The following is a 27,556-nucleotide window of genomic DNA, read 5'->3' as shown; positions in this document are numbered from 1 at the left end:
CCCGCCCTTCCCGCGGCCCTTCCCCCACGCCGCGGCCGGCTCGCTGCCCTCTCGGGGCTGGGGGTGAAGTTACCTTGACCCTCCTGGCAGAGAATTCGGAGCCGAGGAGGAGAAGGCGGAGTGAGCCGGGCTCGGCGGAGCGCGGCCGATCCCTGGCGGCGGCCGGAGCGTCGTGCGCGCCGGGCTCTGTCCCTGCAGCTGCAGGAGCCTGTAGGCCTCGGCGGCAGCGGCCTCCTCAGCGCAGGGCGGCGTTGGCGGCGGGCTCAGGAACGGGCAGCTGCTCGGGCTCCGCTCGGTCCCGTGCGCTCGGCGCGGCCCCCTGCCTGCGATGGCTGCTGTCTCACTCACATTCCCGGCGGAGCCCTGCGGAGGGGCCTGCGGAGGGGCGGCCGAGCGCGGGCCGAGCGGAGAGGAGCCGCGGTACGGCGGGCGGGCGCGGCGAGCGGCGCTGCGGCTGGCGCTGGGGGCCTCCTCTGCCGCTGGCTGGCTGGGGGAGCGAGGGGTCCCGGCTGTCTCGGGGTCGCGCTCGGGCTCGCTCACTCCTATTGTCAGCCACTCTCACTGGGCTCCGGCCATGGCACACACACAACCGAACGTGCTGCCACCGCCCACAGCCCGCCCCCCGCACACGCCCACTCAGCCTGCCGCCGCCGGGACGCGCCGCCTCATTGGCGCCCGCCGCCGGGAAGTGGGAGCGCCGCCGGCCGAGCCAGCAGAGGTACGGGGCTGGACAGGACGCGGGCGGCAAGCGCAGACCGGAGGCCGGGCACCCACCGGGCGCTACTGCTGAGCCTGGCGGCGCCTCGGCGGGAGGAGCTGGGCTTTCCCTCGGGGCTGGCGGTGCTCCACCGGGCTCCTCGTCTGCTGCCCTCGCACAGGGAGCAGGCCGCCAGCAAGGCCTCGGACCGGGTAGCGCTGCCCGCCTGGCCCTGTAGCTCGGGGAGACCTATGCCCTACCGCGGGGCTGGCGCCCGGGTCTCTGTGCTGAAAGGCGCGCCCCGAAAAGAGACCCTCCCCGTCGGACAGGGCAAGGCCCGCTGCCCCCCGCACCCAGCCGAGCGAGGAGGGGATGCCTGCCAAGGTAAAGCCGAGCCCTCCCCGACGGAGCCCCGTAGGCCCCCGGGGTGCTCCAGAGGCCTTCTGCGGGGAGGCGCGGCTGGCCGAGCCCCGCTCTGCAGTGGGGGGGCATGAACCATGTTGTCCGGCCGGGATAAATACGTTCTGCCTCCTTCCCTCCACTCCCCCTGTAGCGTCGCTGCCTCACACGTGTGTGGCGGTGGGGTGAGCTGAGCTGCTCGGCTGTTGTTTTCCCTGTGGTCTGTAGTGCCACACCAGACCCGTGTACGTGACAAGGATGGGGAGGGGGCAGGTGCTGAATACATGTGAAGTTACATCCTGTCACTGAAGAAATAAAGCTGCTTTTAAAAGTATTAACAACCTTTTTTCCCCCTGCAATGTGAAAATAAAAATGGGGAAGACACTTGCTGAATTCTCCCAATGATAAGATTTATGCCAGCCCTGCATATCTTATAGTAGAGGGCACTTGGGCTTCCCAGTGCCATCAGCTTGGTGTTTTCTAATGATTTTTTTTAAAAATGGATACAGGTATATGTGTGCAACAAAGTGAGTATTTTTAATAATAGCTAATAACTTTCACATTATGGTTAAATATATATATGGCTTCTGTGTTATAAATATAATGCAGTATTTCCCCCATGATTCTGACAAAGTAAGGCCAAACCTTACTGATTTCACAAGGAAGTAGCTGGGAGCATAATGCTATAAAAACTTACTATAGGTATTCTTCCTCCCTCTCCCACCTTCACTTGCTCCTCTAACAGGTATTTTTTTTAAAAGATGCTCTTTGAACTATTTAAGAGGAGCGAATTTTTTTATGTGAGCTACTAAAAAGTACACATTGGTAGTTCGTAATCATGGGTAACGTACTGAAAATCATGGTAGCTACTAGTATTAAGACCACATAGATGGTCTTTGCCTCATTTTCCTTTTATGTCTTCCCTCATCCCATTTGTTCTTTATAATTGTTTCCCCCATAGTCAAGGAGTATACAGTAGTGCCACACTAAACACAGGACGAGTTGAACTGATTGCCAGCTTCCTTGCTAGGAAACTGAGTTAGTGTGAGAGCCATGAAAGATTTAAAGCTTCACTCTTCTCATTGCTATACAGATGGACAATGAAGCACTCAGAAAAAGTGTTTAAAACAATTCCATATGACTGAGTCTAAACTGCAAAAAAATTGTCATTTCCTGTAAAGGGACAAAAAAGTAGTACACTACCTAGCTTGTCATGTCCCCAGAAAACTTTTATTAAAAAAAAAAAACTGCAAGAGACTTAGCTCTTAACTACATTAGAAAACTTGTATTGATGGAACTAAAAAACATTTAGTTTCAGAGGAGCAAACCCCTAATACAGATACACTTACATCACTTTAAATCCACTTCAACGAGTTTAGCTTACTGTAGTAATTTATGGTATTAAGCTAAATTGGTTTAAGTGAATCTATTATAGGGGTTTACACCAATGTAACTAGATCAGTTTTTGTTATACTAGTGCAATTGTCCAATAGAGACAAGAAGTTCACCGTTTCAGTTAACAGAGTTTCACATAGTTATGTCCCTCTATGTCTATTAATTAAAATTCTCTAGATTAGCCAAATTCAGTGTCCTCCATGCCATTTGGATTATGTATAGAGAGCACTGGAGTGAGGTTTAGGAGACCTTGGCTGCTAGCCTACTGGGGACCGCAGGTAAGTTATTGAATTTGTCTATGCTTTAATTTTCTCATCTGTAAAATGGGGATAATATTTGTCTCCTTTGTGTAAAGCACTTTGATATCTACAGATGAAAGGCAGTATATAAGAAGTTATTATTCTTAAAATAAGTTCCTAGGGATAGAAGAGCTAGTAGTCAGACTACTGCGATCCACATCTCCGCAGATAGTCTCATGACCTCTCTTGCTGTTTTATATAAGTTATTATTATTAGGTTACATAAACTTATATTAGAAAATGAATAAATCATATTTAAATGATGTATTCCATATAACTAAAAAATTGCTGTACAGGACTTGCTATTTCCATTTTGACTGTTACAGGCATGTTTATATTGTTTACTGTAATATTTATCAGTCTGATGTGGTGATGAGCATGTCAAAACCATGAGACTTACTTTTTCTTTATCTTCTGACCAGCAAATTTTCCACAACTCTTCTTTCCTTTTCTTGCAGATTGGTTTTTCTTTTCTTTCCTGGTCATGTCCCAGGAGTTCTCGTATTCCTTTAAGAGAAATACGAATCTTGACCTCAGATGTGCAGGGAGATTTGTCTGCACCCTGATGAAAAAACTGTTGTCATGTTAAAGAGACACAGCAACTTTTTTTTTTTCATTTAATGCTTCATTTACATTTTGTGAAATCTGTATTTCCAAGAAATAACATTTTCTGGCATCTAGGCAGCAATATAGAATATCCTAAAAATTCACAAATCTATCGTTAAAGAATAAAAGCTACCAAACAAGCAGCACCAAAAGTAAAGCTCAGAACCCCCAACATCTTCAAGGAAAAGCCTGTATTTATATATAAGCCTTTCAACATGCCCTAAAGGTTGAGGGGCAAAAAAGGCACTCTATTGGACCGTAGCACTCCTCCACTGATATATCCCTATCCTGAATGAATGAGTTGCAGGACTGTCATCTCAAACATCCCAGGTCATCCTGTGAGAGAGAGGTGTTCTCTACAACTGCACTGCTCAATTCTTGCTGCACAATGTGAGCCCAGTTAAATTTTTGTTTTCCTTCAGGAAAGTGCAACTATGAGCCTTTAAAACAGATTTTAAAAGAAATTTTCAAAGGTAGCTTGTTTTACTTTTAAGAATAGGCATTAAAAGGATCTGTGGAGAATGGTCTGTCCAGCTCAACATCTATAGTGCCAAAACAGTACTGGTGGGCAGAGTCTACTCTGCACCAATTACTCCCAGGTTTGGTCTGCCCAGAAGTTTCAAAGTGTGACTAAATATCCACTATCTAGGAAAAAGAAAAGGAGTACTTGTGGCACCATAGAGACTAACAAATTTATTTGAGCATAAGCTTTCGTGAGCTACAGCTCACTTCATTCGATGCATTTCCTCAGCTGTAGCTCACGAAAGCTTATGTTCAAATAAATTTGTTATTCTCTATGGTGCCACAAGTACTCCTTTTCTTTTTGCGGATACAGACTAACACGGCTGCTACTCTGAAACCTGCCACTATCTAGGGTTCATGGACCTGCCTGTGATACAGAATATGAATTAAATACGAGAAAGGGAGGCCACATGGCCCAGTGCTGCCTTCCTTGATTGGCACAAGGGAAGAACCCTCTGTAAACTTTACCTAAAAACTTTTACCAAAGACAAGGTCACTGAATGGATAAGGTTGTGGAAGTCTTGCTCTGTTGGGTAGTAAACAGTTTTATTTGGCTACTTCATCTGGTCTGTGTGTCCATAATGAGAGTTATATAATGCTCTGTAAAGCCGTGGTTCTCAACCAGGGGTACGTTTATCCCTGGGCTTACACAGAGGTCTTCAAGGGAGTACATCAACTCATCTAGATATTTGCCTGGTTTTACAACAGGCTACATAAAAAGCACAAGCTAAGTCAGTACAAAATTAAAATTTCATACAGACAAAATGAGAAAGTAAGCAATTTTTCAGTAATAGTGTGCTGTGACGAGTGTTCCCTCTAATTTTTTTACATCCATGTACAGAATGAATTTTGTTATGTGCACCAATATTGAGGTGATGTGTGACACACCACCTTCATATTGGTGCACATAACAAAATTCATGTGGTGGGGTTGGGGCTGAGGGGTTTGGAGTGTGGGAGGGGCAGAGGGTTGGGGTATGGAGGAATGAGGGCCCTGGCTGGGGGGGTGGGCTCTGGGGTGGGTCTTGGGAGGAGGGGTTCAGGGTGCGGAGGGGCTCTGAGTTGGGGTGGAGTCAGGAATGAGTGGTTCAGGGTGCTGGGTGGGGACTCTGGGCTGGCGATGAGGGGGTTGGGGTGCAGGCTGCCCCGGGGCTGCAGTGGGGAGAGAGAACTCCTCCTAGCCCTCTCTTGCCACAGCAGCTCGGGACCTGGGGAGAGGCACCTCCCCCTGGCCATGGCAACTCTGGAGGGGCTAGGCCAGGCCAAGGGAGGGGCTCCTTGCCCCGGCTGGCTGTGGCAAGTTGGGGGCAGGTTGGTGTCGCGGCAGGTCGGCGCTGGGGCTTAATAGGCAGCTGCGCGGCCACATAGCTTAGAGGGAACTTAGGCTGTGACACTTTTGTATTTTTGTCTGATTTTGTAAGCAAGTAAATTTTACATGAGATGCAACTTGGGGTGCACAACATAAATCTGACACCTTAAAGGGGTACAGTAATCTGGAAAGATTGAGAACCACTGCTATAAAGCATCTACATACTGAGGGGAAGATTCTCGTTGGTACGATGGGAATTGTTCAGACATTTTCTTGCTTCCTAATATTGGAACTAGAAAAACCTTATGTCCCCAGACAACTAATTATTCAGCCCAACAGGAAAAAGACCAGAAAATGTTTTGCAGGAACAAGAAATGCTATCTGAACAGATGAATCAGCATGAAAACCAGGCTCTTCTACAAGGCCACAGAAATTGTCAAAAGTGAACAATCAGTGAAATAGTGCTTCAGAACAACTAAACTACTCTAAAATAAATGAAGTGCACCAGTGTCTAGGAGTGTTATTTTAGTGTAAGTCCTCTTGAACCAAATTCAGCTCAGGCACAAGATCATTGTATTTAATCTGCTTACAGCCAGGATGACTTTTGCTTCTGACTTCGTTGTTAGTTTTGTTTTGGTGAATGGCACATCCAACTTTTGTTTTAATATTTATAATTGCAGCATCTAGTTTGCATGTTGACACACTTTAAAGGTGAGTCTTATGCTTGTTTGGGTTCTGTATAGAGCACCCCTGCCTGAGCCAACAATGAGAGAAGGGAGAACCAGGTGGTAACTTCAGCAATGCTCTCAAAACATGTGATTCCAGTTATGAAGATGGTATGGGGGAATTTGAAAGTCAGAGCCATGGCTAACAGAATGGGAGCCAATCCCTAATTTCTCTGTCTATAGATCCCTCTGTCTATGGATCCTTAGAAATCTATTCCTACAGTCAATGCAGTGCGATAGACAGACACTCACTTTTTTGGGTGGATGTCTCTTTCACGAACACTTTCTCTGCTCTCACTTTCCCTCTAGTTCAGTTAGTTTCTTCTTTTGCCCAATCCCTTTTTTATTTCTAATTTGCTTTTCTGCCCCTGCCACGCTTCTTCTCTCACAAGTTACCACTTCCTGGTACGTCCCCTGCCTGCCTGTTTTCTCTGTCCTCTTAGGGGTATGCAGCTCTTTCGCCCGGCCCTCTCCTCTCCAACTGTCATTCCCCAACTGTCCCTGAATCTCCAGTTCAAACATTCCATCTCTTCTCCTGTGAAATGGACACCACCCAAATGGTTCTGCTTAGTGGGTGAAAAGCAGTATGGGAAAAGATTGCTCCCCCATGTGTCACATGTAACATTCTCCCTTACTTTATCACTGTGGTTGTATCTCTATTGCAAATGAAACAAGATGAGATCTCATCTCGTTGATTTCTTCCCTCTTTCATATAAAGTCTCTCTTTCAGCTCTGAAATTAATGCCTCGTTTACCAAGGGAGTGCAGTCTTTGGTTGTTACCCTCCTCAGACCAAACCATTCTCCTGAGACTAGTGGCCTCATTTCCGGACTGAAGCTTCTCAAATGGCCTAGCTGCCTTTAACCTCATCTTCAAAAAAACAACAACAAAAGCAACCAGCAGCCACTACACCAACAAGTATATTTTCATATTTTTACTATGTCTGAAAGAGCTTTGTTCCCTTAGACTACTAATGAATTACTCACCATTTTATCTGGATCTCCCAAGCTTGCAACATCCTGCTTTCTTTCTTCCCAACTTTTCTTGCAAATTCAGAGCATGCTTCCCACATGTTCCTGTTCCTCCTTACAGGTGAAGAAGCCAGCCCTCAAGACTATCCTTAGGATGGTATCCTGATGTAATACACTGTGTCTGTGACAGGGTAGTCTTAGTCCCTGGCAGATCCAAGAACGCTCACAAAGCATCCCTGTACATGTTGCAGACAACTGTTACACACACGATTTTTCATGGTGATATATATTACATATGTAACGCACAGCTGGGCCATTAGCCACTTAAGTGCTGCTAACCTGTCTTTTAGGCACATAGGGAAATAAAAATGTAGTAATGTCCGCTTTAAAAAGCCACACAAGGGGAAATCCAACTACCACATTCAGAGTAAAATCCTGATTACTGTAATAACCAAAGAAGAGAGTTTATCCCAGGTTTTATATTATATCTGGTTCATGTTGGAACAAAATTTTGGGGATTGTAGTCAATACTAGGGGATGCTCTTAGAACATAACTGTAAGCTTTATCAAGTCCCCATGCTTTGATTAAAAGAGTTACCTGTATCTGACACACAACAAAGGTGGTTATAAGGAAATCCAACTGCCTTGACGAACGCTTGCATTGACAGCTGTATTAATAACTGATAATAAACTAAGACAGAGAGGATCAAAAGGAAACAGTTACAAAAGGAACATATTGAGAGAGAAATAATGCAAGAATTAATTAAAAGTAGGATTTGCAGATAAGAATTAGTTAAATTAAGGGGAGGAGCAAAAGATCTCTAGGAAATTTGCTGTAAACCAAAAACTCCAAGACAATATTGTGAATGACATTTTATTAGAAGTGAGATAAAGTAGAGGCCACTCAGGGCTCTTGAGACTTGGCAGCAACTCACCAAGTCTTCTAGCAAGAGAGAAACAATGTTATTGTCCAACCTCAAACCCATTTTGTTTTTCTCTGGCCAGAGTGGTTGTTTGCTTTGCCCATTCATCCTCTAAAATTGGGGCTCCATCAAAACAGATAGGTCTATCTGCCTGCAGAAACAATGCTCAGTGCATTCCAGGAAGTTGTGTCCTTCTGTCCGTTAAATACTGAATGAACCAGATCATTGAGTGTTCCCTGGTCCTGATTAAATAACTGTTTATTGTACTCATGTTTCTGAGTTTTGTCTGATCCTGGTCTCTCTTGTTCCCAAGCCATTCTTACCTGTGAGTGGTTGGTGGTATTATCATATTCCTCTTTATCCTGTCAGTACATTATCCTTATTCTACTATGTGTATTTTTACATTTCATGTGTCTGAGCTAGATTTTTAAAATTTAGACATACACATATCTGAGATACGTGCACCAAATGAGCATACATATGCAAGGTCAGCTAAGTATCTAAATGGTTGTGTATGTATGCATGCAAATACCTGTTTATGAGCATAAATTAGATGTATGCAATTATACCTATGTGTGCCTGTCTGAAAATCTGGCTTATTATTTGTTGTAACGTCTTCCCTCCATTCCTCACACAAAGGGTCATAGATGCCTGCAAACACTGATATAGCAAAGACTTCAGTACCCTATGGGAACATCATATTGGAATAAAACTCAGCTTTTCTGTACTCAGATTTTTCCCTTTTCAGTCTTGGAATTATTTACTATGCTGCTATGTCAAAATGTTAGCAGACCAGCGTCCAATATTCTGATGGTTGTGAATGGCACCCCCAAATCCTCACACCAACTGACATAAATAACCCAGTACTAGTAATATCACATCCCTGATCTTCCACCCCTAACCAGAACTAATTACTTCCCTCCGGTTAGTAATGTATTTAGTGGAGGAAGATATGTTCAAATAAAAATACCACACTATGAAACAAACCATTCAATACCTACAATGTACAGAGAAAGAACCACAAGCTCACTTATCTTAGCAGCTGAATTTTGCAGTCTCTGTCTTCTTTCACTGTTTCCTTGATTCTGTGGGTTGTTTGTTTTGTTAGTTCCCTTTTCCTTTCTTTCTCTAGCTCATTTTCACTCCCTTAATGCTCTTCTTCTTGCACACTTTACCCCACTTTCTATTAACTTTTAGCCCTGAATAACCCTTCTGCTCTTGTTATGCTTCTTTCAATTTCCTCCTCTTCATCCTCTCTGTCTGCTATTCACACTGCCACAAACCCTTCTGATGTCCAAATCCAGGCTCTGCTCCTGTTTGAAGTGATATCAGCCAAATTGTTCTGTCATCACTTGAAATAACAGTGGAGAGAAAAAGACCACCTCCCGTCTCCCTGCTGTGACAAGATTTTTGTTAGATCTGCTTGCTTTTTCAGGAGACCAGTATCTAGTCAGTTTAAGAACCAAGATGAGTTTATGTCCCATTCATCAGATTTCTGAGAGGAGGAAAGAAGACCTAGCTTGAAGAGCTCTACCTTTCTTTGTTTGTTCTTTATCTCAGGATTTAAGGAAGTTTATTCCCAGATGTGGGTGTGTGCAAGGCAGTTGCAGTTATGTTTGCCTGCTCTGTAAACTGAAAGGAAAGGGGGGTGACTGAGTCAAAAGAGGCAGGGTTAGCAAAAGTCTGTACCATCAAGGTACCTGGGTAAAGTTGGTGAAAATGGCTTGCTCCATTCCGAAATGCAAAGCTAGTGTAGAGGGACCTCGCACAGCCAGTGTCACATGCAGGTTAGTACATGAGCATTGCAGTAGGACAGACTTTGAGGAATTTTCCTGTGGCTGTGTCATAGGAGTGACACCTTTTTCAGAGGAGCATTTTTCCTGGACACATTTATTTCAGCATTTGCCTATGCACCTTTTGCACCTCTTTTCATAGGCAACTCCTTGTGGTATTCTCCAGATTTCCCCAACAGCAGTTCAGGGATTACAATTCTTGAGTTACAGCTGACAAGAAATGTTAGAAACAACAAAAAGAGGTTCTACAACTATGTCAGACAAAAAAGATAGATCAGGGATGCTCCATTGAGAAATGGATCCACACAAGGTGAGCTGGTAACAGAAGATGATAGGAAGGCAGATCTCCTCAGTGCCTACTTTGCTTCAGTCTTCTCACAAAAAATAATGTGGCTGGACGACTAGTGAAGTCACCAGAGACCGTAAAGGGGAAGATAAGCAATCAAGATAAGTAAATTGTCAGAGATCTTCTGACAAATTCGAATGAATTCAAGTCAGGAGGGCCTGATGCTGTTCACCCGAGGGTGCTAAGGAATTAACTGAAGAAATCTCAGAGCCCCTAGCAATTATATTTTCAAACTCCTGGATGACAGGAGAGGTTCCAGAAGAGTGGAGAAGGGCTAACATGTATTGCCCATTTTTAAAAAGGGAATAGAAGGAGGAGCCGGGGAACTATAGAGCAGTCAGCCGAACCTCGATACCTAGTAAACTACTAGAGCAATGTATAAAACATTCGATTTGCAAATACTTGGAGGATGAAGGGATGATCTCTAGCAGCCAGCATGGATTTACTAAGAACAAATCATGCCAGACCAGCTGATTTCCTTCTTTGATAAGGTAACTGGTTTGGTGGATAGGGGGAATGCAGTAGACATAATATACCTGGACTTTAGCAAGGCTTTTGACTCAGTCCCACATGACATTCTGATAAGTAAGCTAAAGAAATGCTAGCTTGGCAGAACTACCATTAAGTGGATATATAATTGGTTAAACAATCGCAAACGAAGAGTAGCTATTAATGCAATGATGTCAGATTGGAAGGAGGTCTCAAATGGAGTTCCACAGGGATCTGTTTTGGGTCCAGGGTTATTTAACATCTTTATTAATGACCTGGATGTAGGAATAGAGAGCATACTAATCAGATTTGCAGATGACACAAAGGAGAAGGAGGGTTGCAAACACTTTTGGAGGATAAACATACCCAGTTCCTTCAGACTTTGCTCACATGGCTTGCATTCCATCCCTTTGATCATCTTTGTCACTCACCTCTGGATCCTTTCCAGTTTCTCTACATCCATGACCAAAACTGGACACAGTACCACTCTACTCGGTGCTGGTTAGGCCTCAGCTGGAGTACTGTGTCCAGTTTTGATCATCAATGTATAGAAAGGATGTAGAGAAACTGGAAAGGATCCAGAGGTGAGTGACAAAGATGATCAAAGGGATGGAATGCAAGCCTTAGTGTTTGAAAGGCTCTTTGAGAGTCTCAGATGCACAGTTTTAGAGAGTTGCAAAGTAGAAGTAAGAAATTGAGTTTATAAATGACTATTACTCACTTAGGCGTGGTTTACAGTGGTGTATATATAGTTGAAATGTTCTTTCCCCTTCATAAGTTCTGTTCTCCTAATTTGTTACATTTTAATGTATTCATTTTTAAATGCGGAGGGGAGGGGAGTTGCACTGATTTTGTTACAGAATAAAATTCCATTATTTGAAACATAATTAATCCTTGTCATTTCACACCATATGCTGGCTGGTGCTCAACTGTTCTGAAAGTGACCATTTACCTGTTACTGCGTAGTGTCACACAACACAAGATCATTCACAAACAAAATTAATAGGTGCAATGAGAATGTTGTATGTTGTAGCATGTACAGCAATCACCACATGGTTCATACCAGGCCACAAAAGAGCCAGGCCAGGTAGATCACACAACAACACCACAAGCTACTCTGACTCTATTAAAATGATCTTTCAAAGCCTCCCTGAGCCATATAGCGCCACACTGAGATCTTCTAATAGCCCTTGTATCTGGCTATTCAAATTGAGCAGACAGCCACTCCACCCCAGCGGAAACTTTTCCCCCTTTGCTTCACAGATATGCAGGACACAGCAGGCAGCTATAATCATTAGAATTTTTTTGTCATTGAGGTCCAATCTTGTGAGTAAACAATGCTAGTGTCCCTTCAAATGACCAAAGGCACATTCAACTGTCATTCTGCACCTGCTGAGCCGGTAGTTGAAGCACTCCTTGGTGCTGTTGAGGTGGCCAGTGTACAGCTTCATGAGCAAGGGGTAGACCTGGTCCCCTGGGATCAGTACTGGCATTTCAACGTTGCCAGTGGTAATATGCCAGTCGGGAAAGAAAGTTCCTGATCGCAGTTTTCTGAACAGTGCTGTGTTCTTAAAGATGTGAGTGTTATGCGCCTTCCCTGACCTGCCTACACTGATGTCGATGAAGCATCCCTGGTGATCCACCAGCACTTGCATAACCACAGAAAAGTAGCCTTTTCTGTTGATGTGGTCTCTGATGCCAAAATATGGACACGCATGCCATCTATCACTCTCCCCGCAGTTCAGAAACCCCCATGGCTGCAAATCCATCCACTATGTCCTGCCCATTTCCAGGAGTCACAATCCTGCATAACAGGAGGCGATTAATGGTCCAGCACACTTGCATGATAATGGCCCCTGCAATGGATTTCCCGACTCCAAATGGATTCTTTGGCATTCCAGATTTCCATAGTGCTATTGCCACTCATTTGTCAGTGCACCTTTCATTTTGGTGTCCCTGAGCTGGAGGTCTGCGGTGATGCTGGCACACAGATCCAGGAATGTGACCTTGTGCATCCAAAAGTTCTACAGCCACCGCACTTCATCTCAAACCTGCCTGACGATTCAATCCCACCAGTCAGGGCTTGATTCTCGGGCCCAGAAATGGCGCTCCGCCATCTGCAGCTGCTTAGTGAATTCCACCAACAACTTTGAATTGGTTTTCACTATATCCCTCAGCAAGCTGTCCTCTAAGGAATCATCATGGTCCCCACTCCTCTGCACATACTCCAGGATCATGCGCCTTGTGCTTGCAACACTCATGCCAATAGTGCAGAGCTATGCAGGATTTCTGCTTCTGTCAGAGATGATGGACAGTAAGGAAGGCCATGTAGGTTTTGGATTTTGAAAAAAAGGTATGAAAATTATGGGATATAGATGACATTATGGGAAGGAGACAGTTGCAAACTGGGAAGTTGACTCCATGCTCCCAGTCAACTCTCTACAACACATTTCAGCCGCATCACACATTGCCAAAACTTCCCAAAAGACAGAGCGCTGGATGATGATGAGTTACATACCTAGCCATTGTGCACTGCACTCTGCATCAGTACAAGCACTCCTAGTGAGTATGTGCCCTACTGACACAAGGAGCCAAATATGCATGCACACAAGCGATAATCTGCAGCGGCTATATGCAATGTAGACATGGCCTTACGGTAGAAGTTACTATTTTTCATTGCTCTGGGAAGATTTGAAACTTTCTGGAATGCTAATGGGCTTGAAGTGCTCTCCTAGAAGTGGCAGGTAAAACAAATCTATGGAGCCGGACTGGCAACAGGCAAACGAAGAAAACTAACATTCACTTAAGAAACTGTTCTCCCTTCTTTCTCACTCTTTTAAAGAAAAATCCCTTCTTTGTGTTAGTATTTTCATATGATGATGGACTGCTGCCACTTTGGATTAGATGCATCATGTGGTTCCACACTAGGCAATGTTGCCAAACTGAGTAATCATGTTAAACTTTTAAAAGTTGCATGTATTTTATATAATATTTTAACTTAGGAATAGCAACATGGCTGGAGAAATGAGGAGAGGGTTTAGAGTTAAGAAGTCTTTGGGTAAAACCGGGCCCCAGTAGCAAAAGTGCTATTGACTTCAGCGGGGCCAGGATTTCCCTCTTAATTTCTAATCCTCATTCACCACTGACCTATTGTGTGACCTTGAGAAAATCTCTTCATCTCTCTGCTTAGTTTCCCCTCTAACACAGGGATAACCGTACAAGTTTACCTCATAGGACTGCTGTTAGAATTCAGTAGCTGATGTTTGTAGTGCTTTGAACATGCCAGTTGCTGAGTATTATTGGTTTTGCCAACCCATGGGAGAAGCAGTAAATGGACACTGTCCAAATCACTCCATTTGTGCAGCAAACACTCCACATTTCTTGATGTTTTCAGTTAGCTGTATTTGGAGTGGAATTTCTAAAGCTTATAGTGAATAGGAAAGGTTGATCAAACACTTTGAAGTTTAGTGACTCATAGAAGTATTCTGGACTTTGAATTTTGTATGATTGTTTTATAACTGAAGAACAGTGTTCTGCTTTCTGAAATGGTGGCATTCACTGCTGTGGTACTTGGAATATCAGCAACTGGCTGTGCACGCAGCCCTGTCACAATCTGAAGGAAGGCTCAAACTGTTGATTTTCTATTCAGCAATTACACATTTAGGACTCAACCTTCAAATGTGCCTGACCTAAATTCAGCCCTTCTGAAAGGTAGGGGGCAACGGTGGTGTTATGGCCCCTCTCCATCTCCTTTAATTTTGGGGCTGCCCAGGGGCCAATGTGAGCTCTGGCCTAAATTAGAGCAGACTCAGCCTGTTGAAATAAGTGTAAATAGAAATAAAAATCCAAATAAAACAGTTTTACAGGTATTTCATTCCATAGTAGATGGGCACATGTAAAATGCTTCTATGTTCTAATATGTAATGAACCCTATTTTTCGCAACATTTGTGACCTGTGTAAGGAAAAAAGGACAATTATTGGACCTTGCTCATAGGAGTAGTTCTACTGTTACTGAACACAGTAGGACTGTTTGTCTGAGTAAGGGTGGCAGGATCCGGTGCCTAAATCCTTGAACTGTTACCATTTTACCAAGAATATTGGCATCTAGTGGTGTTCCACAGAAATCCCTGTTAAATATGAGATTACTGAAATCCATGTCTATACATCCAATACAGTGAAATGTAGGAATTCAGAATGATATAAACTTAATCTTTATATGGGACATAGTATTAAAGCACATTAAAATATGTGGCAAAATGACACTGAGTTAGCTGTACGGTTGGGTTTGTTGTGCACAGTTCTAGGTTACTAATACAGACTATGTTGCTATGTGCAGAGCTCACAGTAAATAGGAATTTACAGGTTGCAGCAGTTTAGTGTTATCAGCTGTTATTGTTTGTTTCCTTCCCTAGAAAATGACAAACTCAAACACTTAAAGAAAGGAATGAAATAACAATTGTAAAATAAAGATGAAAGGAAGAAGTGAAAGGAAGAATTCTTAGGGTGTGTATTCCTAACTATTTGGCAGTGTTAATATACTCATAGATTCCATCTTCTGGTGCTGTGTCCTAGTCTACAGCACAAACCCAGAGAAAGCTAATGTAAATGAAAAAAATAAATTGTATAATTGTCAATTATGGATAAACCCCAAATCTAGTCATAGTTTGGTTTTGGGGAGGTTTTTTTCTTTTCACAGTCACCAGTTTAAAGGGAAGGCCCACTGATTAGATAGGTCACTTAGGTTCAATAAAAGTATTCACTAAATGAGAATATTATAATGTTGCAAATTTGCTGTAGAAGAACTTGTCATTGTTTCAGTATCTCAGGTGAATAAAGGGTGCTTGTGTCTTATTGTGGGGTCTTCAGTCTTTATGACACTCTTCTTCCAACCTCTTTTACTTCTAGGAAGCCCCCTTTGCTACTATAGGATAAGACTGAAAGAATCTACTTCACCAGGCATTGAACATAAGCAAGATTCAAAGTTGGTGTGTGGTAGTGGGACAAAGGAATTCTACAGCATGCTGAGGAAAACCACCACCCGCCCCATAGATGAATCCCCCCTGTGCACAGCTGTCCCCATGGGTGGGTGGGAGGGATGTAATGGTGGTGTGCTGGTGGGTCACGCTCACAGATTTGACCCATGACAACCTTTCAAAGGCTGGTGTGCCCACCACAGAAATATCACCAGAAATAATTTTATTTCAGAACAAAATTCAGGGACAGTTTTACACGCAGCAAGCTTACAGGAAATTGTAAGAGCAATAGTCCTCCAACCTATGTCAGAGTCGTACACATTAAGGTCTCTGATTATCTACAGATATTCTCCCACAACTGTGTCTCAAAATAAGTATTTTCTCTGCTGATATCGCCCTTGTAACTTAGCAGGACTGAGGCATTTGTTTATCAAAGTTTTTGGAAGTAGCAGAAGTACTCAATGTTTTGCTTGTGTTTCAGGAGTTAAGTTTTTAAAAAAATAGATAACCCACATATGTTTTTATATGTAGGGACTTTAGGTTTTCCTCACTGCCATTAATATCTACTGCAGAATCTCTCTCCAGACTGCCTTTAATGGGTGCCATAGGCCATCACAGCCTTTCAGGACCAGACCATTTTTTCTAAGAGGAATATTTTTCAAGGGTTGTCATTGGCTTTAATGCATGAAATAAAACATAGTTAAACTCCTATTGACCCAAACTGACCTGGGGCAGAGGGTTTCCATGGTTTTGTCAAGCTTCAATAAAATGAAACATAAACCTGTCTTCTTACCTCTGCTTCTTTGTACATAGCTTACAATAGCAACAAGCAGAGCCTTATTTCTTCTGTGTACCTTCATCTGCATTTTCTCACTCACTCCAAGTGTGACTGGTATTAACATATTTAGAAATTCAAAAATATTTCATGAATCTATACAGAGAGTTATTAGGTTTGTAGCAGCCAAGCTACAGTGAATGTGTCTGCCATAAGGGCCAGGAGGAACTTCTTTCCTCTATAATCAAACACTCAGTGAAGGGATATGTCCATTTACTGTGGAGACATTTTTATTACTGAAGAAAATGCTTAACATCACACTAAAGTGATTGGTAGACCACTAAATAAGTACAAGTGCATACACAATGAATTTTCAAAACTTTCTAAAAACGCCAGTCTTCATTTTAATTTCTGCACAGAATCATTGAACTGTAGGAGTTGCAAGGGACCTCAAGAGGTTATCTAACACACAAGCGTGCACCCACCCTGAAGCAGGATTAACTAACTGTGAATGGTCTTAGTCTCTCTCAAGGAACACTAATTTTACTGCTACTTCCCAATGGGAAGCCTCATTTGCTGAGATAGGACCTAATCCTGCAAGATGCTGAACACACTAGAAGTTGCAGGTTCAAAAAAAAAAGGGGGGGGGGCACGCTTTTTCCATATCTTCCTTTCCCAAACACATGGTTCCATGCTCTCCATAGGTCATCTGCCCAAACCTGTTTCCTGTGTTATGCTGCTGAGTCTGGACAGGCCAAAAATTTATGTGCCATATTGTATATATGGGTTGGATAAACAACTTCAAAAGCTACCTATTGCAGTACTGAAGAGAGATTTGGAAGAGGCGTGTATAAGAGTGTGTGTGTCCATCCAGAAAGGTGTGAGATGGGAGAATAATCTTCCATAGTAATTTTAGTGTCTGAGCTGTGAACACAGTTGTAAGGATTTGAGCATTCTTATACTTTGCTAGCAATAAGGGTGAAAAGTTTTTACTTCTGTTAACTCTCCATACTTTTAGTCTGTCATAGATTGTGCCTAATGCTAAAATTTATAAGACACATGGATCATCTCAGTAGAATCACAGAAGTAAGTTTTGCATATTCCTCAATCCTAGGAAGTTTATTTTATTTTATTATGATTATGAACCACATGCTGCAAGTATGTGGAACTTTCCTTTACAAAATATTCTGAAGTTTCTGGGGTTTTTTTAACTTTAAAAAATTAAATGTCTATAATTCTGGTCTACAAATTCTGTCTAAAAAACTAGTCTATAATTCCACAGATCCTCTTTGTTCCCCGGGTTTTTTTCCCTGCATTTTATGTCTCTTGCTGGGTGTAGCTCCTTTTGTGCCTTAGCCTTTCTGATTTTGTAACTACATTGTCGTGCTGTTCTTTTGTACTCTTCCTTAGCAATTTGTCCATGTTTTCACTTTTTGTAGGATTCCTTTTGATTTTCAGGTCATTAAAGAGCTCCTGATGGAGCCATATTTCTTTAATATTGTCTCCTTGAGAAACCGCCAGCTCTCCTGAACAGAGATTTTTTTCCCCATGGGACCCTACTTACCAGTTCTCGGAGTTGGATAAAGTCTGCTTTTTGGAAGTCCATTGTCCTTATTCTGTTGCTCTCATTTCCCCCTTTCCTTGGTATCATGAAATCTGTCATTTCATGATCACTTTCATCTAAATTGCCTTCCACCTTTAGATTTGCTACCAATTGCTCTCTGTTGGTCAGAATCAACTCTAAAATGGCTGTCCCCATGGTTGCTTCCTCCACTTTCTGGAACAAAAATACATACCAAGAACTTATTGGAAATGTTGTGGTTTGCTGTGTTACTTTTCCGACAGAAGTCTGGGTGGTAAAAGTCTCCCATTACTGCCGGGTCTTGTGTTTTGGATATTTCTGTTATTTGTTCTAGAAATGCCTCATCTACCTCCTCTTCCTGATTTGGTGGTTTATATGGTAGATCCCTATCAGAAAATCACCCCTATTTTTTAGCCCTTTTATCTTTATCCAGAGACTTTCAACTAATCTGCCTCCCACCTCCTGCTGGACCTCAGAACAAATGCATATATTCTTGATATATAATGCAACACCTCCTCCTGGTTTACCCTGCCTGTCTTTTCTGAGCAAGCCATTTCCCTTTACACAAATATTCCATTTATGAGCCTTATCCCACCAAGTATCTGTGATGCCTTAAGTTATAATTTTGTGTATGGACTAATACTTACAGTTCTTACAGTTTATTCCCTATAGTCATTTCATTTATGTACAGACATCTAAGATGCTGAGCAAATTCCCCCACTTATTTCCCTTTCGTTGCTCCTTTGACCCTATTGTAAATGTCTGTGTCTACCCCTACAACATCTAGCCCTCTGTTAAGGTTACCTTTTTTTATGCTTATCTGTGGGCTTTTGTCCCCTGCCCCCTTTGAACCTAGTTTAAAGACCTTCTCATTATGAGAGTGCACAAAGGTGCTCTTCCGCTTCTTGGTTGGGTGGACCCCATCTCTTCCCAATGCTTAGCTTAGCAAAAACAAGGTTAAGGGGTGACTTCATTACAGTCTGTAAATATCTACATGGGGAATAAATATGTAATAATGGGCTCTTCAATTTAGCTGAGAAAGGTGTAACACAATCCAATGGCTGGAAGTTGAGACTAGACAAATTCAGACTGGAAATGAGGAGGAAATTTTTCAAAGTGAGGGTAACTAACCATTAGGACATTTTACCGAGGGTCATAATGCATTATCCATCACTGACAATTTTGAAATCAAGATTGGACGTTTTTCTAAAATACCTGCTCAGGGAATTGCTTTGGGGAAGTTTTATGGCCTGTGCTATACAGGAGGTCAGACTAGATTATCACAATTGTCCCTTCTGGCCTTGGAATCTTTGACTCTATGAATTTGTTGGCAGACAGCTTCAGCAGGCATTTTGCCATCAATCATGAGTGGGACTTTGTCATGGGGCAAGTACACCCCATCACCCTGGGGTGGGGCAAGGGCGTGTTAGCCCCACGGTTAAAATCAATATGGCTGCCCTCAGCCCCAGGGCTGCGTGGCCCAAGGGCCAGCATCAATAGGACTCTCCTTAGCTGCAGGGAAGCGCTGCCCAATGGCCAGAGTCAATAGGAGAGGGATTGATGGGCTGCCTCCCAACAGGAGCAGCTGAGGTAGGGAGCCTATGCCCTCCCTGCTTCACTGGGTCCCAGCCCAGGGCCCTGGTAGTGGCAAATGGGTTCGCCACTAAGTCGGCAGGGAATCCATCTGCGGCATGCCGACTGCTGCAGGGACACTGGCTAGTCCTTCCCTAGGCTACTTCCTACCGTGACTCCTGCAGTTGAAGAAGTTGGGGTGTCTTTGGAGTCTCTGGGCTCCTTGGGCAATGACTGCAATCTCCCTGGGGCATCCACAGACACCTGGATGTGTCCAGTTCTTGGCACCACATTTCAGGAAAGATGGGGACAAACTGGAAAAAGTCCAGAGGAGAGCAACAAAAATGATTAAAGGTCTAGAAAACATGACCTGTGAGGGAAGATTGGAAAAATTGGGTTTGTTTCATCTGGAGAAGAGAAGACTGAGAGGGACATGATAACAGTTTTCAACTATATAAAAGGTAACTGTTTACAAGGAGAGAGAAAAATTATTCTCCTTTGTGACAGTGCACTCCATATGATGTAATGAAAATATGCTAATGGGTGAATATAAGGTAACTGGAATATGCTTCATGCAAAAGGTCTCTTGTAAGGTATCATTACAAAGCTTCCAATGAAGTGAGCTGTAGCTCATGAAAGCTTATGCTCAAATAAATGTGTTAGTCTCTAAGGTGCCACAAGTCCTCCTTTTTTTTTTTTTGCGGATACAGACTAACACGGCTGCTACTTTGAGACCTGTCATTACAAAGCTTATAATCTACTGAGTGTGTTCATCTTATTTGTATAAATGTATCATTCTTGTATCTAAAACTAGAAATATGAAATATCATTCTGAGGTCCTGTTGTAATTATGCAAAGTGTGGGCCATTAATGGTGGCTTGGAATCTTGATGGCTCCCATTAACCAGGACAGTTGGTTGTAAATGGCTCTGTTTACTTGTAAGTCTTCCTGTATACCTGTGTGCTGGCAAGTGGGTAATGAAGTCTTACAGTGACGTGATCATGTCACCTGAACTGGAATCCGTCTTTAACCTGGTGCTTTTCCATTTAGAAGAAGGGGTGGGAACCCAGAGAGGGACAAAGGATTCCCACCTTGTGCAAAAGATATATAAGGGGGTGGAATCGAAAAAAGGGGGCTGCAGTCATGAGAAATCCCCTAGCTATCCCTGAGCTGGAACAAGGACTGTACAAGGAGAAAGGATTGGGCCCAGACTAGGAAGGCATCCAGTCTGTGAAAGAAGCTTATTGAACCATCTCTGAGGGTGAGATTTTATCTGTATTCAGTTTTCTACTGTATTAGGCTTAGACTTGCGTGTTTTGTTTTATTTTGCTTGGTAATTCACTTTGTTCTGTCTGTTATTACGTGGAACCACTTAAATCCTACTTTTTGTATTTAATAAAATCACTTTTTACTTATTAATTGACCCAGAGTATGTATTAATACCTGCGGGGGAGGAGGGGCAAACAGCTGTGCACGTCTCTCTATCAGTGTTATAGAGGGCGAACAATTTATGAGTTTACCCTGTATAAGCTTTATACAGAGTAAAACGGATTTATTTGCGATTTGGACCCCATTGGGAGCTGGGTATCTGAATGCTAGAGACAGAAGCACATCTTAAGCTGTTTTCAATTAAGCCTGCAGCTTGTGGGGGACATGGTTCAGACTTGGATCTGTGTTTGCAGCAGGCAATCGTGTCTGGCTCATACAAGGCAAGATACTGAAGTCCCAAGCTGGCAGGGAAAACAGGCTTAGAGGTAGTCTAGACACATCATGTGGCAGTCCCAAAGTGGTTTCTGTGATCCAACCCATCACAGTAAACCCATCAAGTTTGTTTCATCTGGGGAAGAGAAGACTGAGGAGGGACATGATAACAGTTTTCAACTGCATAAAAGGTGGTTACAAGGACGAGGGAAAAAACTTATTCTCCTTAACCTCTGAGGATATGACAAGAAGCAATGGGCTTAAATTGCAGCAAGGGTGGTTTAGGTTGGACATTAGGAAAAACTTCCTAACTGTTAGGGTGGTTAAGCACTGGAATAAATTGCCTAGGGAGGTTGTGGAATCTCCATCATTGGAGATTTTTAAGAGCAGGTTAGACAAACACCTATCAGGGATGGTCTAGATAATACTTAGTCCTGCCATGAATGCAAGGAACTGGACTTCTATAACTCCACCAGAAAATGTTAACAAGCTAAGTGGAAACATTTATCTACCTGGGCCCAGCAAAACCGTATATTTCCAGAGACAGCAAGATATTCCTACTATTTTGGACTATTTTCTTACTCTCAAAATGATGGGCCTTTCCTTTAGTTCACTATGGGTTCATCTGGTGGCAGTCACAGCCTGTCACCCAGCACCGGATGGTTACTCGATCTTTACTCACCCAGTAACATCCAGATTCTTGAAGATTCTGATCAGAACCTTTCCGCCAGTAAAGAAATCAACCGCTGACTGGGATCTTAACATAGTGCTTTTGGCACGCACTAAACCACCCTTTGAACCACTAGCTACATGTTCCATGTCTCACCTCTCAATGAAGGTTGCCTTCCTAACTGCCTTCACATCATCCAGAAGGGTAGGTGAACCTGGGACTCTAATGGCTGATCCACCTTATTCCATAAGGACAAGATCTCACTACAACTGCACCTGAAATTCAGTGCTAAGATAGTTTCAGAATTTCACATAAACCAATCAATTCACTAACCTGTGTTTTTCCCTAGGCCCAATTCCTCCAGCCAAGACAGGAGACTTCATCCCCTTGATAGGCGATAAGCATTGACTTTTTATCTGCAGAGGATTAATCTGATCAGAAAGTCACATCAACCGTTTGTTGTCACAGAAGAATGAGTATGAAGTCAAGTTTTATCTTTTCAGAGGATCTCTGGCAGTATCATACACTGTTGTCAGTAAGCACAGCTTCCTCCCTCACACTGGGCAAAGGCTCACTCTACAAGGCCACAAGTAGCCTCAGTAGCATCACTTCGATTCCAAAGGGAGCAGCCATATTGCTCATTCCCAACTACACAATTTTTGCTTCAGTTTTAAATGCAAACAAACTCTAAATAAGATTATTGGGAGGACAATCAGTCAATGTATCTATTTAAACCCTCTAGCAATATTTGTGAAATAACCAGAAAGGACTTGTATGCCATCATTCATGATTTCTCCAGTGTCCTGTTTTATTACAAATACTGGGTACATCCATATAGCACTAGAAAGATACACTGGCTGCATAAAAATATGACACACTCAATTTTTACTATTTTATCTTTTAATGGGGTTCACTCACAGCTGAAGCCCCTCCTTGTGGCTGCATCTGGGGAATCAGCTCTCATCTGGTCTGGTGTCCCCTTCCATTGTTTGCTCGCCCCACAGCCTCTCTCTCTGTGACTTGGAGTGCTCACTCTCTCTTTGCAACTCAGCACTCTGGCTAGGTTACTGTGTAGTTCCCACCCTTTGGAAGCACCAGAGTCCCTCCAGACCAGCTGTCTTGTTGATGTCTTTCACAATTCTGTGCCACTTCCCAGTGGCTGGTAGGTGAACCAGGACCCACCCGCTACTCCTGGTTTCAGCCCAGAGACGCTACACTCAGCAGCCAAGGTCTGGCACAATCTCTAACCTTGCTGCTCTTTACCTGGGCTGCTTCCTGCTCTGCCTCCCACAGGCCTTTTCCACTCTTCTGGGTAAACCATTCTCTCAGGGGCAGGATCCCAAGCCTGCTTTCTCTCCTCCTGGGTTGTCAATTCTAAGATTAAAAACATCCATAATGCAAATCAAAGTTAAAAGAGTATGGTATGGGCATTGCTTTGTTTACATCCTGATACATAGGGAGATGACCCAGAGAGAAAGAATTGTTGACTATTTGGAGCAGATGTTGGCAGGGAATTCAAGCAGAAAGTTCATTTGGTGAGGGAAAGTTGTCACAATGCCTGGTTTAATGGGGAGTGGAGAATGGTAAAATGTCTCTGCTTCCAAGTTTTTACTAGTTCAACACAGTGTAGCTTGTGGCTTTGCTATAAAACTGTGAGTGCAATTGAAAAATTATCAGTATAAAGACAGGACAACAAAATACAAAGAAAAATAATGTAAATGGCTTTGACCAGCCAAAGAAGAGCAGTCCGAGTATATATCATCTTCAGGAGCTAATCCAGACCATCTGCCATTGGGGCAGACCTGTAAATATTGAGCCCTTAGTTCTCCACCTCACTGGCCTAACACATACCATGAAAAGAGAGACAGACTTCATTAAAAAGTAAACAAAAGAAAGAACTCCTTCATTTGGAATTCTTTTCTGCCAAAAAAGACAGCTCTGGGTGCAGGGAAGCAGCCAGAAGCAGATGTACTTTCTTTGGTTTAAGTGTAAGTAGGAACTGAAGAGAAAGAGTCAAATGAAAAAGAGTCTCATCAATTACATCACATGAAGGCAGACTACTAAATACTGACAAATTTTATAAGTGCTTGTATACAAATGCTGGATGTCTAAATACTAAGATGGATCAATGTGTGTGCCTGGTATTAAGTGAGGATATTGATATAATAGGCATCACAGAAACTTGGTGGAACAATAATAATCAAAGGGACATGGTAATACTAGGGTACAAAATATTTAGGAATGACAGAGTAGGTCATGCTGGTGAGGGAGTGGCACTGTACGTGAAAGAAAGGATAGAGTCAAATATAGTAAAAATCTTAAATGAATCCAACTGTACCACAGAATCTATATGGATTCCAGGCTTGAATAATAAGAATATAGCAATAGGAATATACTACTGACCACATGACCAGGATGGTGACAGTGATTGTGAAATTCTTGGGGAGATTAGAGAGGCTACAAAAAAACAGAAATAATAATGGTGTATTTCAGCTATCCCGTATTGACTGGGTACGTGTCACCTCAGGATGCGACACAGAGATAGAATTTCTAGACACTGTCAATGACAGCTTCGCGGAGAAGCAATTCTTGATTTCATCCTAAGTGGTACACAGGATCTGGTCCAAGAGGCAAATACAGCTGAACTGCTCAGAAATAGCAACCATACTGTAATTAAATGTAACATCCTTGTAGGGGGGAAAATGCCAAAGAAACACACCACAGTCGCATTTAACTTCAAAAAGGAGAACTTCACAAAAATTAGAAAATTAAAAGGAACAGTCACAAGATTGAAATGCCTGCAAACTGCAGAGAAACTATTTAAAAATACCATAATAGAGGCTCAAACTAAATCTATACCCTAAATCAAAATAAACAGTAAGAGGACCAGAAAATTCCTCCATGACTAAACAGAGTAAAAGAGGTGATTAAAAGCAGTGAAGCTAAGCACCTCTGTATTCACACCCCACACACTACTGTAATAATCTTTGTACAAAATATGCCTTGTGAGGTAGCATTTGAAAACTAATAACTCACTGATCTTTAATAGTCTTGAATGATGTATGTACACAATGTGTATTAAGGATTATGAACATATACTGGAATTATGATTTAAGTGTGTGTAAACCAGGTATGTTACGTGGAGTTATTAAACAGGTCTGTCTTAGACAAAGGAATGTGTATTTGGTTCTCTGATCAGCTCAATAGTCAGGAAAAGACAGTGAAGGTCGATTAATAACAAGAATTTTAGTTATAAGCTCGGGACGCATCAATTAGAAGTAACGGAGGAGGAAAAGGACCTTGGAGTATTGGTTGATCATAGGATGACTATGAGCTGCCAATGTGATATGGCCGTGAAAAAAGCTAATGTGGTCTTGGGATGCATCAGGAGAGGTATTTCCAGTAGGGATAAGGAGGTTTTAGTACCGTTATACAAGGCACTGATGAGACCTCACCAGGAATACTGTGTGCAGTTCTGGTCTCCCATGTTTAAGAAGGATGAATTCAAACTGGAACAGGTACAGAGAAGGGCTACTAGGATGATCCGAGGAATGGAAAACTTGTCTTATGGAAGGAGACTCAAGGAGCTTGGCTTGTTTAGCCTAACTAAAAGAAGGCTGAGGGGAGATATGATTGCTCTCTATAAATATATCAGAGGGATAAATACCGGAGAGGGAGAGGAATTATTTAAGCTCAGTACCAATGTGGACACAAGAACAAATGGATATAAACTGGCCACCAGGAAATTTAGACTAGAAATTCGACGAAGGTTTCTAACCATCAGAGGAGTGAAGTTTTGGAATAGCCTTCCAAGGGAAGCAGTGGGAGCAAAAGATCTATCTGGCTTTAAGATTAAACTCGATAAGTTTATGGAGGAGATGGTATGATGGGATAACATGGTTTTGATAATTAAATATTCATGGTAAATAGGCCCAATGGCCTGTGATGGGATATTAGATGGGGTGGGATCCGAGTTACTTAGGAAAGAATTTTCTGTAGTATCTGGCTGCTGAATCTTGCCCATATGCTCAGGGTTTAGCTGATAACCATATTTGGGGTCGGGAAGGAATTTTCCTCCAGGGCAGATTGGAAGAGGCCCTGGAGGTTTTTCGCCTTCCTCTGTAGCATGGGGCCAGAGGATTGCTGGAGGATTCTCTGCTCCTTGAAGTCTTTAAACTACGATTTGAGGACTTCAATAGCACAGATATAAGTGTGAGGTTTTTTGCAGGAGTGGTGGGTGAAATTCTGTGGCCTGCATTGTGCAGGAGGTCAGACTAGATGATCATAATGGTCCCTTCTGACCTAAATATGAATCTATGATATTGACATATAAAGCAGAAACAGGACCATCAAGACACAGCAGGGGGAGCAGATGGCAGGAAACAGAATTATTTGCATATCAGCAAAAACAAGTGGGGGATTAAAGACCAGGGAGCTTCCTTCACCACCAGACTCCATGTTGCCTTCCTCACAGCTTGAATAAACTTTACTTTGAAGGGTAACCCTCAAAAGAATCCATTTCAAAACTAGGGGGTCTAAACCTCAACTGATAAGCAATTGAATCGATTGTATACAACATTACTGTATCAGAAGAGCGTAGCGACTCAGCTCTTTTCTGAAAGCTAACGACAAACTGGTGGTTAATATCATTGTAAAATGTATGTACTAATACTGAGTAAGGAATTATGGATACTCATTGATATTAGGCTGTACAGTTTGCCCAGACTATCTACCTGTCTTCTATGTGACTTAAGCATGGTGGAATCAGAAACCGTGGAAGCTCCATTTACATAGAAATCATACAGCGGGATGGGAAGCCCACAGGAATAGAAGAACATCAGGAAATCACCTGGACTCTTCAGGGAACATGGTTTTGAGGAAATTCAGGACTGGAATCGTGTTGGGGTCATCTGGCTGCTTGTAACCAAGGCCAGAGTGGGGCTGTAGACAGGCTCCTAGGTAGGGTTGCCAACTGTCTAATCACGCAAATCCAAAGACCATTGCCCCGCCTCCCAGCCTGCTCCTTCCCTGAGGCCATGCCCCATCCCACCCCTTCTTCAAGGCCCCGTCCCCGCTCACTCTCCCCCTCCCTCACTCAGTTTCACCAGGCTAGGGCAGGGGGTTGGGGTGTGGGAGGGGGTGTGGGCTCTGGGCAGGAGTTGGGATGTGGGCTCTAGGCTGGGGCAGGGGATTGGAGTGCTGGATTGGGTGCCAGGTGCAGGCTCTGGGAGGTAGTTTGAGTGCAGCAGGGAGTATGGAATCAGGCTTGGAGGGAGTTTGGGTGCAGGCTCTGGGCTGGGGGTTGGGGTCCAGGAGGGGGTCAGCGCTTACCTTGGGCAGCTCCTAAAAGTGACCAGCACATCTCTGTGGCAGCGGCTCCTAGGCGGTAGGCCAAGGGGTCTCTGCACACCACTGCCCACAGGCACCACCCCCACATCTCCCATTTGGGTGCAGTTCCTGGCCAATGGGAGCTGTGCAGTCAGTGCTCGAGGCAGCACACAGAGACCCCCTGCCCCTCCCCCAGGTGCCACAGGGATGGTGCCGGCTACTTCTGGGAGCAGGGCTACAGCAGGCAGGAAGCCTGCCTTAGCCCCACTGCTGCCCCAGACTGTGAGCACCCAAAATCTCCCCGTTTGTCTGAAGTAGCCAGGAGATAAAGCATGATTCCAGGAGACTCCCGGCGAAACCAGGAGAGTTGGCAACCCTACTCCTGGGGTCAGAGCTGCTAAACAAGGGCTGTCAAGAATACAGACACTCAGGGTGTGACTTGCATGCTTCTTGCTGACTGTGAGCATCCCAGGCTGGGAGCTA

General features: G+C 43.3%; 1 protein-coding gene and 1 long non-coding RNA gene across 14 annotated transcripts in view; one reads left to right on the top strand and one right to left on the bottom strand.

The window, feature by feature from the left end:
* The window catches only part of PPP2R5E (protein phosphatase 2 regulatory subunit B'epsilon), a 108,933-nt gene extending 108,293 nt beyond the window's left edge, over positions 1-640 (bottom strand). For 6 of the 13 annotated variants that reach the window (XR_012159591.2, XR_012159593.2, XR_012159592.2 and 3 more), the window contains exon 1: positions 74-638. The gene's annotated coding sequence lies outside the window, so the exon portion shown is untranslated. Of the gene's footprint in view, positions 1-73 lie in introns of all 13 variants that reach the window. The other 7 variants (XM_073349886.2, XM_073349890.2, XM_073349888.2 and 4 more) reach the window with 4 other exon arrangements.
* Positions 641-682: 42 nt separating this feature from the next.
* On the top strand, positions 683-20,793 carry LOC140913456 (uncharacterized). The gene is made up of 2 exons (XR_012159595.2): positions 683-1,081; positions 14,885-20,793. It is a non-coding gene; the product is annotated as an uncharacterized LOC140913456 (long non-coding RNA).
* The last annotated feature ends 6,763 nt before the right edge of the window (positions 20,794-27,556 follow it).

The sequence above is a fragment of the Lepidochelys kempii genome, chromosome 6 (genome assembly GCF_965140285.1).
Source record: "Lepidochelys kempii isolate rLepKem1 chromosome 6, rLepKem1.hap1, whole genome shotgun sequence".
NCBI lineage: Eukaryota > Metazoa > Chordata > Testudines > Cheloniidae > Lepidochelys > Lepidochelys kempii.
Note: the sequence above shows the minus strand (reverse complement) of the source record. Positions and strands in the feature narration are given on the sequence as shown.